The following is a 15,794-nucleotide window of genomic DNA, read 5'->3' on the forward strand; positions in this document are numbered from 1 at the left end:
GTTGCCAGATAGGTCCGTCGAATATGGGCAACCCTGTATATCCCATATATAGGCACATTCCGATATTAGATATTTTAAAGATTTTAACAGAGCTTTTAATGGATTTTATTTTTAATTTAGTCATTTATTTATTTATTTATTTATTTATTTTTTTTTTTTTTGAAAATGTCCTAATTATTTTCAAATGGTGGAGGGTATTAAAAGTTCGGCCCGGACTTACTGCTTTTTAACATATAAGAACTCCTGCCATTTACGTAAGATTTAGACCATTGACGTATCCTAATGCATATAATAGAATTTTATTGCAAATAATTTGGCCGTTTAAAGGGAGTTTTTAACTATATTTTAAAAAAGGACAAAAAGACCCCCTTTTTGACTCGCTAGAGGTTTAAATTTCCGTTTTATCAGGAATATTGCCTAAAATACATGGATTTCGAGGAAACTTAATCCGAAACTTGTCCCTTCTATTTGGTTACTTTGCGATAGAAACTTTCAAAACGACGATACACGTGTCTCCTTTTTTAGCGCTACTTTCGTAATATACTAAATTGTCTCCGTAATTATTGAAACTACTGAAATTTTGTCACAAATGCAATTTCTGTTGGGTTGTTTCTTTGGCAATAACATCCTAAACTTCTCATATGACAATTTCTAAAACAGTATTAGTGCTCTTTAGAAACATAGATAAATACCTGGTAAGTTCCATGAATTCATAGACAAATATCTCGCATAGGGATTCATTTTCCTTTTCATTTTTGTAAATATGTCTCATCACATGGATATGCATGCAAACCTACATGTATACGTAATCCGGAGATACGAATTAACTTTGCATATAAATGTTTTAATTGAAAAGTGTTTCAATGCAGTGCTGAAACACATACACAGCAACGGGTTTCCAGTATTAAGTATCAAACAATTTTAGTGAAACGACAATTGAAGTTACCATAACTATCATCATTTACTGGGAAACTATTGAATTTCAAAGTCATATATTTATAAAAGGCAAACTCAGTACTATGAGTGCAATATGCTGTTGTTAATTTTGTATAAGACTTGCTAATTTTAAGAACTAATAAATAAGTGAATTTTTAATTTTGATGACACTTTAGACTTGTGAATTTATAGAACGTATTGTGGAGAAAATTTTAACAATATTGATAGTAATATATTAATATTTAAAATTTTACCTCATATCAGACTGTTTCAATAGAATGTGAAATATAAAATTAAAAATGAGAAAAACTAAGAAGACTATAGAATGAAGTTTTGAAAGTTTGCATCACATAGTAATCTAAATGGAGGAGTCAATTTCCCCTCTCTGTCCATGTAGTTTTGTAAATAAAATACAGGTCGCATTTATCCTTCGATTGAGATAAAATTTTCTAAAAAAACATTTGTTTGGCTCAAGGACAAACCCTATTGGAATTGGTGAAAATCGGTAGAAATTTAGATATAGCTCCCATATATATCTTCATCCGATTTTAGGTTTCTTGTGCACCAAATGGCCAATTTCAGTCCAAATGGTGTGAATTTTACTCCATCCGACCGAATTCAGCCTACGAGCATGTGCTTCAAATTTGGTGAAAATCGGTTTAGATATAGCTCCCATATATATGTTCCATCCGATTTTGGTGTTTGGTATCCCTTACATTCCACAAGACTGATATTTAGCACCAGATATCAGATACAGCCTAGCAATTCATAGATCAAATTTTATCAAGATCGGTTCAGATTTGGATATAGTTCCCATTTATATCTTTATCCGATTTTAGGTTTCTTGTGCACCAAATGGCTAATATCAGTCCAAATGGTGTGAAGTTTGGCACTTCAGACCGAATTTAGTATAGAAATAAGTATAGAAATTTTGTGGAAATCGGTTCAGATATAGCTATGTTGACCTTATGTAGAGGAGGTACTTGTGGGCCGATATTGTCCATTTTCGCACCTGACCTAGCACTGACGCAAATATTTGGATTTTGGAACAAATTAATTTTTTGAAAATTTCGACATTTTGGACCAGAAGTAGTAGATTGATATATACCATCGTAACACCAGAGCTTGGGTTAATAAAAATATTGGGATGTGTGAAATTTGAAGACGATCGGACTCTTAGATCACATTTTATAAGAGTTGTAATTATTAAAAATTTTGACCCTTTGTGGGGGAGGTACTTGATAGAGTTGACCGGTATTGTCCATTTTCGCACCTCAGCTAGAACTGACACAAATATTAGCATATGCAAAGTTGGAGCAAAATCGGATTATCGTTTCTCTTTCTTTGCAGAAAATATATATTTTTGAAGATTTCGATCTTTTGTGGGGGAGGAACCAGAAGGAGTGGACCAATATTGCTCATCACCGAACTCGATCTAAGTTTGACAAAAATATTACGATGTACCAAGTTTGAACCAAATCGGATACTCCCTTCGAGAGTTGTCGTGCGCACCAGTCAGCCAGACGAACGGACATCGCTAGATCGACTCCAAATGTCCAGAATCCGATTTGGTCCAAAGAAGCTTAGGGTTACCGTTATTTCGACTAGGCACCTTTTCGCCGTATCAAATGATATATACCCTCTCTAGCCATATGGCTTAGGGTATAAATTGAAAATAAGGAAAACATATTTACCGGAATTGTTTTAATTTTATATTTGGAGCTCGTATTGGGTACAACAACCTAAGACGGAAAAGTCAACATCTTCATATAACCCGAATATAACGGCACCTCCCTTTATTCGGTATAGCCCCACGTCTTCGTATATCCCCCATATAACGGATTTTATTTGAGCGGATTTTTTTTAAATTTTCAAGTTTCTTAGAAGGCTAAAATTTAGCACACATGCATAGTTTACCAGTAGGCAGGTTAAGTTCGTAAATGGGCCATGTCGGTCTACGTCTTCGTATAGGCCCCATATAACGGTACCTCCCGATATTTGTGATGTTAATGATGTTATTGACATTATTTACCGGAATTATTTAAAATTTCGTATTTAAAGTTGGTATTGGCTACTACATCCTATGACAAATATTTTGTATGCAGGTCACCGTCGTCGTATACCCCCCCCCCACATATAACGGTTTTAATATAAGTGTTTTTTTTTTCGGATTTTTTTTTTATTTGAAAATTTTCAAGTTCCTTCCATATGGTGGAGGGTATTAAAAGTTCGGCCCGGCCCAAATTAACTGCTTTTTCACTTTTTATAGACTACTAGGGTGTTAAGTCTTTGTTCGAAAGAGAATCCTTTTAAAATCACCTTCTGAGTCGATTTATGGATGGCAGTCCGTCCGGTTGTCTGTCCAAGTATTTTAGTGTACAAATATATAGCGTTTTAAGGTTAGTTTCAATCAATTTCAAATTTAAGCCGTTCTAATTCCTTAATACGCAATTAATACCATAATTGCATACATGATCGTTTATTTACTATAAGTTACCTGCATATCGGCACCACCCGACTAGTTTATTTTCAGCAAATTTAGCACTTTTTCCGAATTTGCTACAAATTTTCATATAATATCTCTATTTAGTACCCTGTCTCCAAGTATATTTGACAATAATCGATTGTTAGATCAAAACTTAAAAAATCCCTAAACTTTTTTAAGCCTTAAACAAAATACAGAAAATCGATAGGTATCGTTATAGGGGAGCTATGTCCATTAGTGAATCTGTAACGAATATGTTTTGCAGAGATAAAAGACGTACTAAGAACCCCAAAAGTAAAGTTTCAGCTGATTTGATTGGAAATTGCAGAGACCTTCAAAATACCAAAAATCGGTAGATTTTGTCTGTTTTGCTTGTCAACAGACAAGCGAACGGATGGATTTACTTACAGATGGTCAAAAATGCTTTACTCAATGTCCCTAATATTTAGAAATCTCTTTATATGGCGGCTGATTATTACTACACAGCAGTCCGCTGGCCATTACAATTTAATACCCATCCAAATGTATGCTATATTGTAAATAGGAAAAAATGAAATAACAGTGGTTAATAGCATACAACTAGCATCCGAATCGGATGAGTCGTATTGCTATTACATTGTGAAACAAAATCCATGTTAGAATTAAAGAACAAAACAATATATAATAAAATGAATCTGAATCGGATGCCTTTGTATTGTTTTGTAAAGTTTTTTGTGTGTGTTGTTGCAGCCGGTGTTGTACCGTTATTCATTTTTGATACTTCTTTCTTTTTTAAAGCAAAATTTTATTCTGTGAAGTGTTTTTGAAAGTGCAAGTTGTGAATATTGAAAAAAAAGTTAATAAAATAAAATAAATTAATAAAATAAGTATATAGTAAGTGTTGTGTGTTAAATAAAACGTCAGGATTCAGTAGGAGAAATTTAAGACGATTAAAGAAAGTGGAAGCAGACAATTTAAAAAGAAATGCACAGTTGAGGACGGACTGTTTGAAAAACAATGATATTGTACTAAATGAGCAAATTCCATGCATTCCAAAATTGTAGAAGATTTTGGAAAATATGTAAGAATATTAAAAACACTCCGTTATAATCCATTAATAATTTAATTTCTTTCAGATTAGTATCATAAAAATTATAATTTCACCAGATGGCCTTATTAAAAACTTCTGCAAGATTATTGACATTACTATAATATTATCTTACAACTATGATGGTACCCAAAATAAAAAGGCGTTTAAGGAATTTAAACTTTTAAACATGGCCATTTTCGATAAGTTAACTTTTTTCTTACATATTTATTGATAAGTGATATTATATTACCTTAAAATGTAGTCCGATGTGAAGGATTCAATGAACAGGATTCCGCCAAAAAAAAATAGAAATTAACAATCAATACTGCAAATGCGCCAAGAATGTACGGGCTTCCAAAAATACATGAAGAAAGTACACCTCTAAGACCAATATGTTCTTAAATAAATTCACCAGCTCACGGACTTTCCAAGTATATTGTAAATATTTTAAAACACTTGACTGGGGATTCACCATATAATATTAAGGATGCAATTGATTTTAAAACAAAGATAATGAATTTGGAGGTTGAAGAAGACGAGGTATTAATATCATTTGATGTAGTTTCGTTGTTTCCCAGCATACCGATTAACCTAGCTTTAAGAACAATAGATGAAAAGTGGAACATTTTACAAAAATACACGAAAATACCTAAAGAAGTTTTTAAAGAAATACTGACCTTTTGTATAAAAGACTGTAGATATTTCATATACTCGGACAAGGTGTACGAACAACGAAAAGGACTTCCTATGGGATCACCAGCGTCACCGATCATTGCTGACATCGTAATGGAGGAATTATTGGACGCTTCTTTAGAAAAACTGATGACAAAGCCGAGAGCAGTAACTAAATACGTAGACGACATTTTTTGTATAATGAAGAAATCGGAGATCAACACCACATTAAATATCCTCAATGCATTCAACCCGAGCATACAATTATACACGAACTGGAGAAAAATGACAGACTACCCTATTTGGACTCAATAATAATCAGACAAGGAAGAAAACTTATATTAGATTGGTACCAAAAACCAACGGCGTCAGGACGATTGATTAACTTTTATTCTAAACACCCCCGACGAATAAAAATAAACACAGCGACTAATTTTATCAAAAGGATTTTCAATATAAGGACGAACAATTCCACTCAGAGAACGAAAGAAAAATACGCCACATATTAACCCAAAATGATTTTCCAAAAAGCACCATTGACGACCTAATTATACACGCAAAAACGGACCAAATAAAGGAGGCAAGACAAGAAAAGATATATAAAGCTGTTACTTACATCCCGGGATTCTCAGAAAGACTTGGTAAATCAAAGATCTACAATAAGGACCACTATCAATTACCGTTTAAATCGCGTAATAATGTCGACAGTCTGTTTAGTAAAACAAAATCTAAAATTAAGAACGAGGACAAGTGCAATGTAGTTTATAGGATAACATGTAATGGGGACGACGCTGACGTATGCCAAAAGTCATATGTCGGCACGACAAAGACGAAATTAAAAACTAGACTTTCCGGACATAAATCGGATCAAAAAAGTGACAAGCCTCTCGAACAGAAGACTGCTTTAGCTGCACATTGACAGGACATAAACCCTACCTGAAAGCCGTCGACATATTAGCACAAGAAAATAATTACAAAAGACGATTTACATTGGGAATGTTACATATTATAAGTTTACCAAATGACAAACGAATTAATTATAAAACCAATACAGACCATTGTGCTCACATTTACAGAAGCCTAGTTCATAAACACCGACGAAAGAAAACTTAGTTTGATAGTGACATTTAAACTCAATAGACGAGCTTTTACTTTAAAATTGTATATTGTTAAAATCAGTTTGTAATTTGTGTTTTTTGTAAAACAGATCCCTGAAGATGATTTCCGGAGGAAATCGAAATATTGGATAAATAAAAAAGGAAAAATTCAAAAATAAAAACATAGTTTTTTAATGACCTTAAGCCAAGCAATTAACCAAATAAGTAAAATAAATATAACAGGTCAACAATATACAACAACAACAAAAATTAGAAATTGTTTCAAATTCCATAAGGCCAGACACTTCGGAACAATGTCCTACAATAAAAAAATGGAAAATTTTAACTTTTTCCCCTTAGTTTAAGCCACGTCTTTTGAATAAGTTTTATGAATGGAACTTTTATTTAAGTTCCACAATCTAAAATGTTGATGGAATCGGACCCATCCAACCTTCGCTTATAGTGTTGATAGATTTCGGACCCATCCAACATTCGCTTACATTGTCGGTCGATTTCGGACCCATCCAACATTCGCTTACATTGTCGCTAGATTTCGGACTCGTCTGACTGCCTAGTCCATCGCTGTGTAAATGTAAGTAGAAATTGTATACAGGCTTTGGATGGGTCGCACCTACATTGTCATTGGTCTCAGATGGAAGATGTATGTGCTAAAAAATCAGCTGGGTATGCCAAATGAAACTGCTATAACATCTGCAACTTTTTCGAAACATGACACTCTTTGAGTACACGTGCGATATACCTTGATTATTGAGCTCTTTGCCCAGATGTTTCTATTGTCAGCGTGGATGATTTAACTCTTCATAGCCAATTCTTGAGCCATGGTCCTTCTTATGATGAGTTTACCATCAACACATTAAGTCAGCATTAATTTAATCTGATTATACGACAATTACTCCTTCTTCCGGGCCTAATCACATTAAGGAAAAATGGGAACAATTTAAAACATCCTATTACTTCATTAGTCACCGCTCCGTGTCGTCGCTCCGCCCAACTTATCTGCGAGGCGGTCGGTTAACGACAAAATGAATTGCTTTAAATTATTCGAGAATTTTTGTTAATTTGTTAATGGAATTGTATTTTACGAATCAATGTGAAGTGATTACAAATCGCTTGTGAAGAAGAAGAAAATTAATGAAATCTAGAGAATGTTGCTGAGATGACTAAAGGACATTTGCCGGCAATAAAGATAGGAATAATGTTGCTGTGTTGGCAAACCAAATAAAATGTGGCCGGCCTGGCAGGAGAACATTATGTTTTTGGTCATCTTATTGAAATTGCAAAGAATACACCAGAACCATAAACACGCCCATTGCTAATGATAATGTATTTATGGCTGCAAATGAACTTGTTGTGTGTGGGAGAAAAGCAATAAATTTGGAAGTTGGCCTATCTGTGTCAACCGCTTGCCATTCAAAGGATGTTGGATATTTTTACACAAGAAAATTTACAACCCCAAGCTTGGGGTGGCGGGAATTGTTCGTACTTTAACAACAACAAGTGTACATCTCTACACAAGAAGATCCTTGAAGCAAGGACTTTATAACTTAAATATGTAAGTAGATTGTAATAGCTGAATGATGACTGCAAATAGCTAAAGTAACAGTCCATGCCAATAGTAACAGAAAATCTTTGGAATCGTCTCAAAAGCAGACGACTATTCATAGATGACAATTAAACTCGACACAGAGAGTTAAATAAGACCGAGAATGAAATAATTTTTCTCAAAGTAAAGGAATTTCTGTTTTGAAAGCATAACAAAACAGCCAACAAGTTAGTTATCCTCAAATGGGGACTGCTGAACGGGGGCGTAGCAGGAAAGTTTCTATTTAAAGTATTTTTCGCTTAAATACTTTGTCAGCTGTCGTTTGAAGTTCTACACCACTTGTCTGGGCTGCTGCTGTCTTCCTCGCGTTATTTCATGTTCCGTTTGCTTCTTTGTTAAATAAAAATTATCAAGATTCTTTGTGAACATAAAATTACTTAAAAGTTTCAATTTTTCTTTCCCAGAAGCAAGTGTCACACAAAAATATATTCAAAGAAGGAAGGATGTTCACATTCATCTACGAATTCCAACAACATGGAATGGAATTGTAAACATACATAGGAGAATGATGACGCCAACAACGAGTACAACGGCCGCAAAGAACGGTTGCAAACCCCATATGGACAGGGGATGCTGCGTATGAGGGCCATAAAATTGCTTAAAGTGTCACTAAGTTACAAATTACGCGATTAAAATCATAAAAGAATTTCTTTATGAAAAACCGAAAAACTTTTATTCTTTATTGTGACAAATACAATAATGATAAACTTGCCAAACAATAAAACAAACTTTGGCGATACGAACAAAAAGTGAATAAAAAAGTTGTGACGTGGGCAGGCATTCATAAAGGAAATTTCAAACATTCTCAATTCCGTTTGGTCTTTAAAGACGAGAAGATATTTGCTGAAAAGTTTTTCTTTTTTTTTGTGAGACGCAAAAGAATTTCGTCGTGGATGATTAAAAATATCAATGTGGGGAAATATGTTACACTTTGTTGTGTCGTTTTAACCGACGTTTTTGGCTGCCTACGTACTAGGGACACCAAAGTCGACTTTCGATTAATCGACTTTTCACATTTTCCTACGAGTGGAGTTTGATTTGAAAACTTAAAATCCAATTTTATACCCTCCACCATACTATGGAGGGTATATTAATTTTGTCATTCCGTTTGTAACTCCTCGAAACACTCATGTCAGACCCAACAAAGTATATATATTCTTGATCAGCGTTAAATTGTAAGACGATTTAGCCATGTCCGTCTGTCTGTCCGTCTGTCTGTTGTAATCACGCTATCTTTCGAACAAATTGAGATAGAAGGCTAAAATTTTGCACACATGTATATTTTGACAGTAGGCAGGTTACGTTCGTAAATGGGCCATTTAGGTCCAAGTTATCATATAGCCCCCATATAACGGTACCTCCCGATATTCGGTATTTTGATGATTTTAGCTACGTTATTCACCGGAATTGTTTCAAATTTGGCATTTGGAATTCGTAATGGATACTACAGCCTAAGACAGAAAATTATCTGTGCAGGTCCACGTCTTCGTATAGCCCCCATATAACGGTGCCCCCGATATTCGGTATTTTGATGATTTTAGCTACGTTATTCACCGGAATTGTTTCAAATTTGGCATTTGGAATTCGTAATGGATACTACAGCCTAAGACAGAAAATTATTTGTGCAGGTCCACGTCTTCGTATAGCCCCCATATAACGGTACCCCCTATATTCGGTATTTTGATGATTTTAGCTACATTATAAACAGATTTCTCTTCAAGTTTCGCATTTAAATATTGTAATAACTTATGACAAAAGTTGCCTATGCAGGTCCACGTCGTCGTATAAGCATTCGGTATTTTTAAGATTTTAACAGAATTTTTAATGGATTTTATTTTATTTATTTATTTATTTATTTTTTTTTTTTTTTTGAAATTGCCAAATTTGTACCATATGGAGGGTATTAAAAGTTCGGCCCGGCCGAACATACAGCCTTTTTACTTGTTGACTTATCGAAAGATCGAAAAGTCGGCATTTTTTTCTTTAAAATATATATAAATACACCCATTTTTAGTCAATGTGGGAAAGATTTTGGGCTCGCAATTATGAACCTATCTTCACGAAACTGTCCGTATAGTTGGGGTTAGGTACAGAATACAGAATGAGATGAAGAAACTGCAACTAACTTCAGACTGTTGTCATTTCTAAGCAACTCGTCCGACAGCTCTTAAAATTATTCCAGTGACAGCTCGTTATATTGTTTATAAGCGTACAAAAGAATTTTGGTGAGAATTTTACAGAAAAAAGTTATTCGTGATTGAATTCCAGCGTGATAGTGTGATTTCTTTACACTTGGCTAGAAAACAACAAGTAGCTATCGTTAGAGCACTCCAGCATTTAAAAGTGAATAAATCATTTGTGTCTCTTACCATCGCTCGTTACAGTGATACGGAACAAAACGGCAACATCAGCAGAAATGGTTCGAAAAGTAAACAAGCGACTTGATCGAAACCCGCGTCACAGTGGCCCAAAAATGGCTCGTGAGCTGAACACATCACAATATTCCATTCGGCAAATATTAAAAAATGAGCTCGGGGTAAAGCCATTGAAATTCCAAAAAGTGCAGGAACTTACACCGCAACAGGAAGATAATGCACTCAAAAGAGCTAAAGAGGTGCTTCGCTTGGTCGAAAGTGGTGAACTGCCGAATTTGGTTTTCTCCGATGAGAGAACATTCGTAGTCCAGCAGTTTGTAAACAAACAAAATGATCGTGTTTACTTGCCAAAGAGGCTGCTGGTTACAAAATGAGGTTCCTCGCTTCATTTCCAGCGCACAATGGCCACCAAAATCTCCGGATACCAATCCGTTGGACCATTGTGTCTGGAGTATTTTGGAAAGCAAAGTTGGCATTAAAAAATACCAAAGTGTCGATCACCTCAAGTAAGCGCTTCGCCGGGAATAGGCTAAAATACCGCAGAGCAACATTCGGACAGCGTGTGAAAGCCATAATTCGTGCCAAAGGTGACCAATTCGAACTAATCCTAACTTATTCTAAAACTTGATGTTATTTCCGACATTTTTTTTTGCTCTCATTCAATAAAATTAAAAAGTGGAGAAAGATGTAAATGTTTATAAGTGCGGTTGTAAGATTTAGAAGACTTTCCAAAAGAATTTTAGTTTTATTTAATTCTTTGGTTCCTCTTCTATTGAGCTTACGATCTCGTCACTTGGGTAAAAAATGTTTTTTGTCATAGAAGTTATTTTTAAAATAACTTCTGGGGAGAATATCCCAGACAAAAAACAAGGGAACTGATGAGGATTGGTGGCTCTTTCCGAAACCTAGGTATTCCCTGCCTTACCCCCTGGTAAACATTACCATCGTTCTCCACTAATAAACAAACGTTGTTTTTATAAAAACAACAATAAAGGGATAAAGCCTAAAAATTTTGCAACAACAAAATACTCCCGAACAAACAAGCCACACTGTTCAATTAAAAAAATGTAAAAATTATTGCATTTGACTTTGTTGTATTGTTTTCATTTCACCCAGTAAAAGCGTATATTTGGAAATGAGATGGACAAAATACTGAATTTTTCCTCATATTACAGTCGTTGTACTGATCACATTTATAGATCTATGATACACAAAGAGATGAGGTTAGGGTTTCGAACAGGGCAGAAGCCTACCATTTTGTATGGTGAAATGGACCATACTCTTTTGTGTAAACAAGCTAAAAAGTATCAGTCGGTTTTGCCGACAGATGTATACCTTTAGCCTTGCGTTGTGATTATTCAAATAGGTTGATCCTTTTGGGAAAAGCTTCGAAAAAGAATACTGTGTCTGACCTAATAAGTCTGATATATACTTTACATCGATAATATTTGGAAATATTTGGAAAATGTTCAAAAAATAATGTTTGTGATAATATTTGGAAAATGTTCAAATATGTTTGAGGCAACGGACGGGCAACCCTTGATCGACTACAAACAAAGACCTAAAATGGTAAAGACTAGACAAAATGCATTTTGAGCAAATGGTTTGTGTCTACAATACATAGAGTAACAGCTCATGGCAGAGACATATTATTATAAAAACCACAATTACAGAAAAGAATAACAACTAAAAATTTGAAAAATTCAATATTTTCGTCTTAAAATTTTATTCCATAGACCTTCCAAAAATTTACATATTGCCTCAGCGGTTTAAATCAGTTAACATTTGTAGCTATGTTTTTATGATATCGTAACAACAGATGTATTTTCACAGGGTTGCCATATTTTGACTCTGTCTTGTCCTATCTTTACACTTCTATGTCTTTGCTACAAATCAAAGACATATAATGATATCTCGTGACATTCACCGAGTCGCAAAAATATTGTTATTGTCATACATTTAAGCATTTGTTTTAGGTCTTACACAAAGTGGTGCGAGTTGCCAATATCAGTTCAGCCGATTCTGAGTTATAAGCATATTAACTACAGTCGCTCTATTTTATATTTATTTGAAAGTTTCTGTTGGGTAAAAAACAAAAAGGTCATATTTAAGGTATCCACAAGATTTTCTATAACTAGGTTTGGGGTCTATATCAAAATAGCAATGCAAAAATTTGGAACCCTCATAAGCTAAATAACGACGACGTGGACCTGCATCATAAAAATACCGAATATAGGGGGGTACCATTATATGGGGCTATACCAAAACGTGGACCTAGCGGGTCCATTTTCAATACCATAAAAAATCGACATAGAATTTTATGCTTTGTCGGGTCTAAAATGTATATTTCGAGGTGTTACAAACGGAATGACAAACTTAAAAGGCCCTCCATACAATGGTGAAGGGTTTAAACAAGTAAGCAAAGGCTGTAGTCGTGCGTAACGGACAATGTGATACCCTACAATACCATAATATATTGAAAATCCCTCTAGGTCCAAACCGATTATTTTCAAATTTCAAAACGCTAATGATATGATTTTGCTTAAATAAATATTAAAAAATGTTGTACGTGTACTGTAATTTTAATTTTTTAATTCCTCATACTAACATTTTGATTACTTTACCCATTCATATTTTTAATACCATTCATTCATTTTATTAATACCTTTTGGCATTTTTCATATCGACAGCATCACATTCCAAAATTATGATGTATTGATTGATTTGATCAAATCTAGTTCCAAAAGTGACTTGCAAACTGCATAGTTTCCCAGAATAGAATCATACAGAACAACCCCCAATAAAACGGATACATTCGTTAACCTATCAATTGAGGGCTCCAATGAATTTCACCCTAACAAATTTTTGACTTCTATAGAATGGCTTTTAATTCCGAACTTGCGAACAATTTCCTGGAAACCTAAATGAAATTTTGACACTGTATACTCGACTAGCAAAAAAATTAATCACACAAACAAAAATTACTTTTGGTGTTACATTAATTTTTGATTTTTTTCCTTCTTTGAAATTTATTTTGTAATGACACGAATTTATGAAGATATATAAAATCCTATAGTCTATGTCGTACGTTTCGTTGAAAATGTCAAATTGTATTCACTTTACCACAAAATTAGTATGCATCTGTGTAAGTAAATACATTGAAAAATTTTTAACTGTAAAGTTCTTCCAGTCCTGCATTTGTTTTGCTGCATTCAAAAGTGGGTGGCATAACTATATGCTTAACTCTAAATAAAAACTTTTAAATTTTTTTCAAATTTTTTTCAGTGGTAAGTATTTTTGATCTAATTCCGGAAAACTATTTTTGCTTGGGTGACCGGCCCAGGACCCCAGTCCGGGTTCAAGACCCAGTCTAGACCCGGATCCACTTAGCACAAATTGTAGCATTTTGGAAAAGTAAGAGTGTCAGCTATATATTGGCATAAATTTTGTTGACCCCCCCCTTTGATTTTTTGGGGTTTTATAAAAAATTCGGATCACATGTGGATAGGTATTTTCATAAGCTTTCAAACCAAACCTAATTGTGTATATCGGGTGAACCCAGCCTTTCGGATTAAAAAGATGGGGACCCGGGTCCGTCCCCCAAGACAAAAATAGTTTCCGGATTCAGGGTAAAATACCTAGCTCTGGAAAAAAATGTCGAAAAAATCGAAGAGTTTATAGAGTTGTTTCATAAATATGTATAAGGGTTATACCAGAACCCTTATAAGAAGGTAGCCCCGATTTTTGCTTGGCCACATTTTCAATTGATTTGTCCCTTTCCCGGCATCTTGGTCTCTAAGGGATAGAAAACCTCTTCTCAGCAAATGTTCAAGGTTGGTCAGTTTTTCGGAGTAGCGCCCATATTTTTTATTTTCTGTTATTAGGAACTCTGGAGATGTTTGAAATTAAAAAAAATTAAGACAATGATTCCACATTTTATGACAGCTATTAATATCTAAAATGTTAAACCTTCTGGGAGAAGATACGAGAAACAGTGACATGAATCACCACGGCATCAGCGTTTTGTAGCTATAATCGTAAAATAACCAAAGAAGGTCATATTGGATTAAGTTTCCTGTGTTTTATGAATATAGTGTCTTGCGTAAAATTACAGATAACAAATAAAAAAGCAGCTAAATTCGGCCGGTCGAACTTTAAATACTCTCCACCTTTCAAATGGAGGTGGAACTTGAAAATTTCCAAAACAAAAAAAAGAAGTCGAAAAATACCGCTCGAAGGAAAACTGTTGCATAGGGGCTCTAGGAAGACATAGTCCTGGGACTGGATTTTATTTCTATGAAAATATGAAATGAAAAATATTTTCTTTGCAAAGTTTTTCATTTGACATTTCTTTCCTTTATAAACGTTTTCATTTCAATAATAGAGGTCCTGTTTAAATAATTTTTTGTCATCATTATAAACTTGAAATACGAAATGTGATAAAATTCCAGTACAAAATATCGCAAATAACATCAAAATACCGAATGTGGAAGGGCACCGTTATATATGGGGAGTTTCCGAAGACCTAGACCTGAATAATCAATTTTCTGTCATATAGTGTAGTAGGATCTTCAAATACGAAATTTGGTGCAATTCCGGTGAATAACATCCCAAAAATCATAAAAATACAGAATATCGGGAGGCACCGTTATATGGCTCGTTCGACAGCTGTTAGCCTTATTCCAGTGACAGCTCATTTGTTTACAAACGTACAAAAGCATTTTGGTGATAATTTTCCAGAAAAAAACAGTTACTCGTGATGGAATTCAAGTGTGGTAGTGCGATTTCTTTATATTTGGCTGGAAAACCACAAGTGGCTAGCGTTAGAGTACTCCAGCATTTAAATGTGAATAAATCTTTTATGTCCCGTAACATCGCTGATTACCGTGATACTGGTAGCGTAGCCCGACGTCAAAGAAGTGGACGGACTCGTAGGCTGAATATACCGCAATACTCCATTCAGTAAATATTGAAAAATGAGCTCGGGATAAAGCCATTGAAATTCCAAAAAGTACAAGAACTTAGAAAATAGACTCAGAACAGATAAAGAGTTGCTTCGCTTGAGATGAGGAAACATTCGTGTTTACTTACCAAAGATGTCAGTCGAAAATATGCACCTTCGGTTGTCTACCAGAACTCAAGCGCCGGCCATGGTGATGGTGTGGGTCGCCATAACAGCCGATGGTCGCTCTCCGCTCGTATTAAAATGGCTCGAAGAATAGCTCGTGAGCTGAACATATCGCAATATTCCATTTGACAAATATTAAAAAATGAGCTCGGGATAAAGCCATTCAAATTCCGAAAAGTGCAATATCTTACACCGAAACCCGAAAGCCATAATTCGTACCTAAGGTGACCAATTCAAACAAATCTAAACTTATTGTAGAACTTGATGTTATTTCCGACATTGTTTGCTTTCATTCAAAAATATTTAAAAAAAACTTTGTTGCAGTATTTTTATCTCACCGTGTATATACTTATTTTGGTCTGACATGAGTATTTCGAGGTTAGAATGGTGAAGGGTATAAAAAGAACT

Source organism: Musca domestica, unplaced genomic scaffold, assembly GCF_030504385.1.
Source record: "Musca domestica strain aabys unplaced genomic scaffold, Musca_domestica.polishedcontigs.V.1.1 56, whole genome shotgun sequence".
In the NCBI taxonomy this organism is placed as follows: Eukaryota; Metazoa; Arthropoda; class Insecta; order Diptera; family Muscidae; genus Musca; species Musca domestica.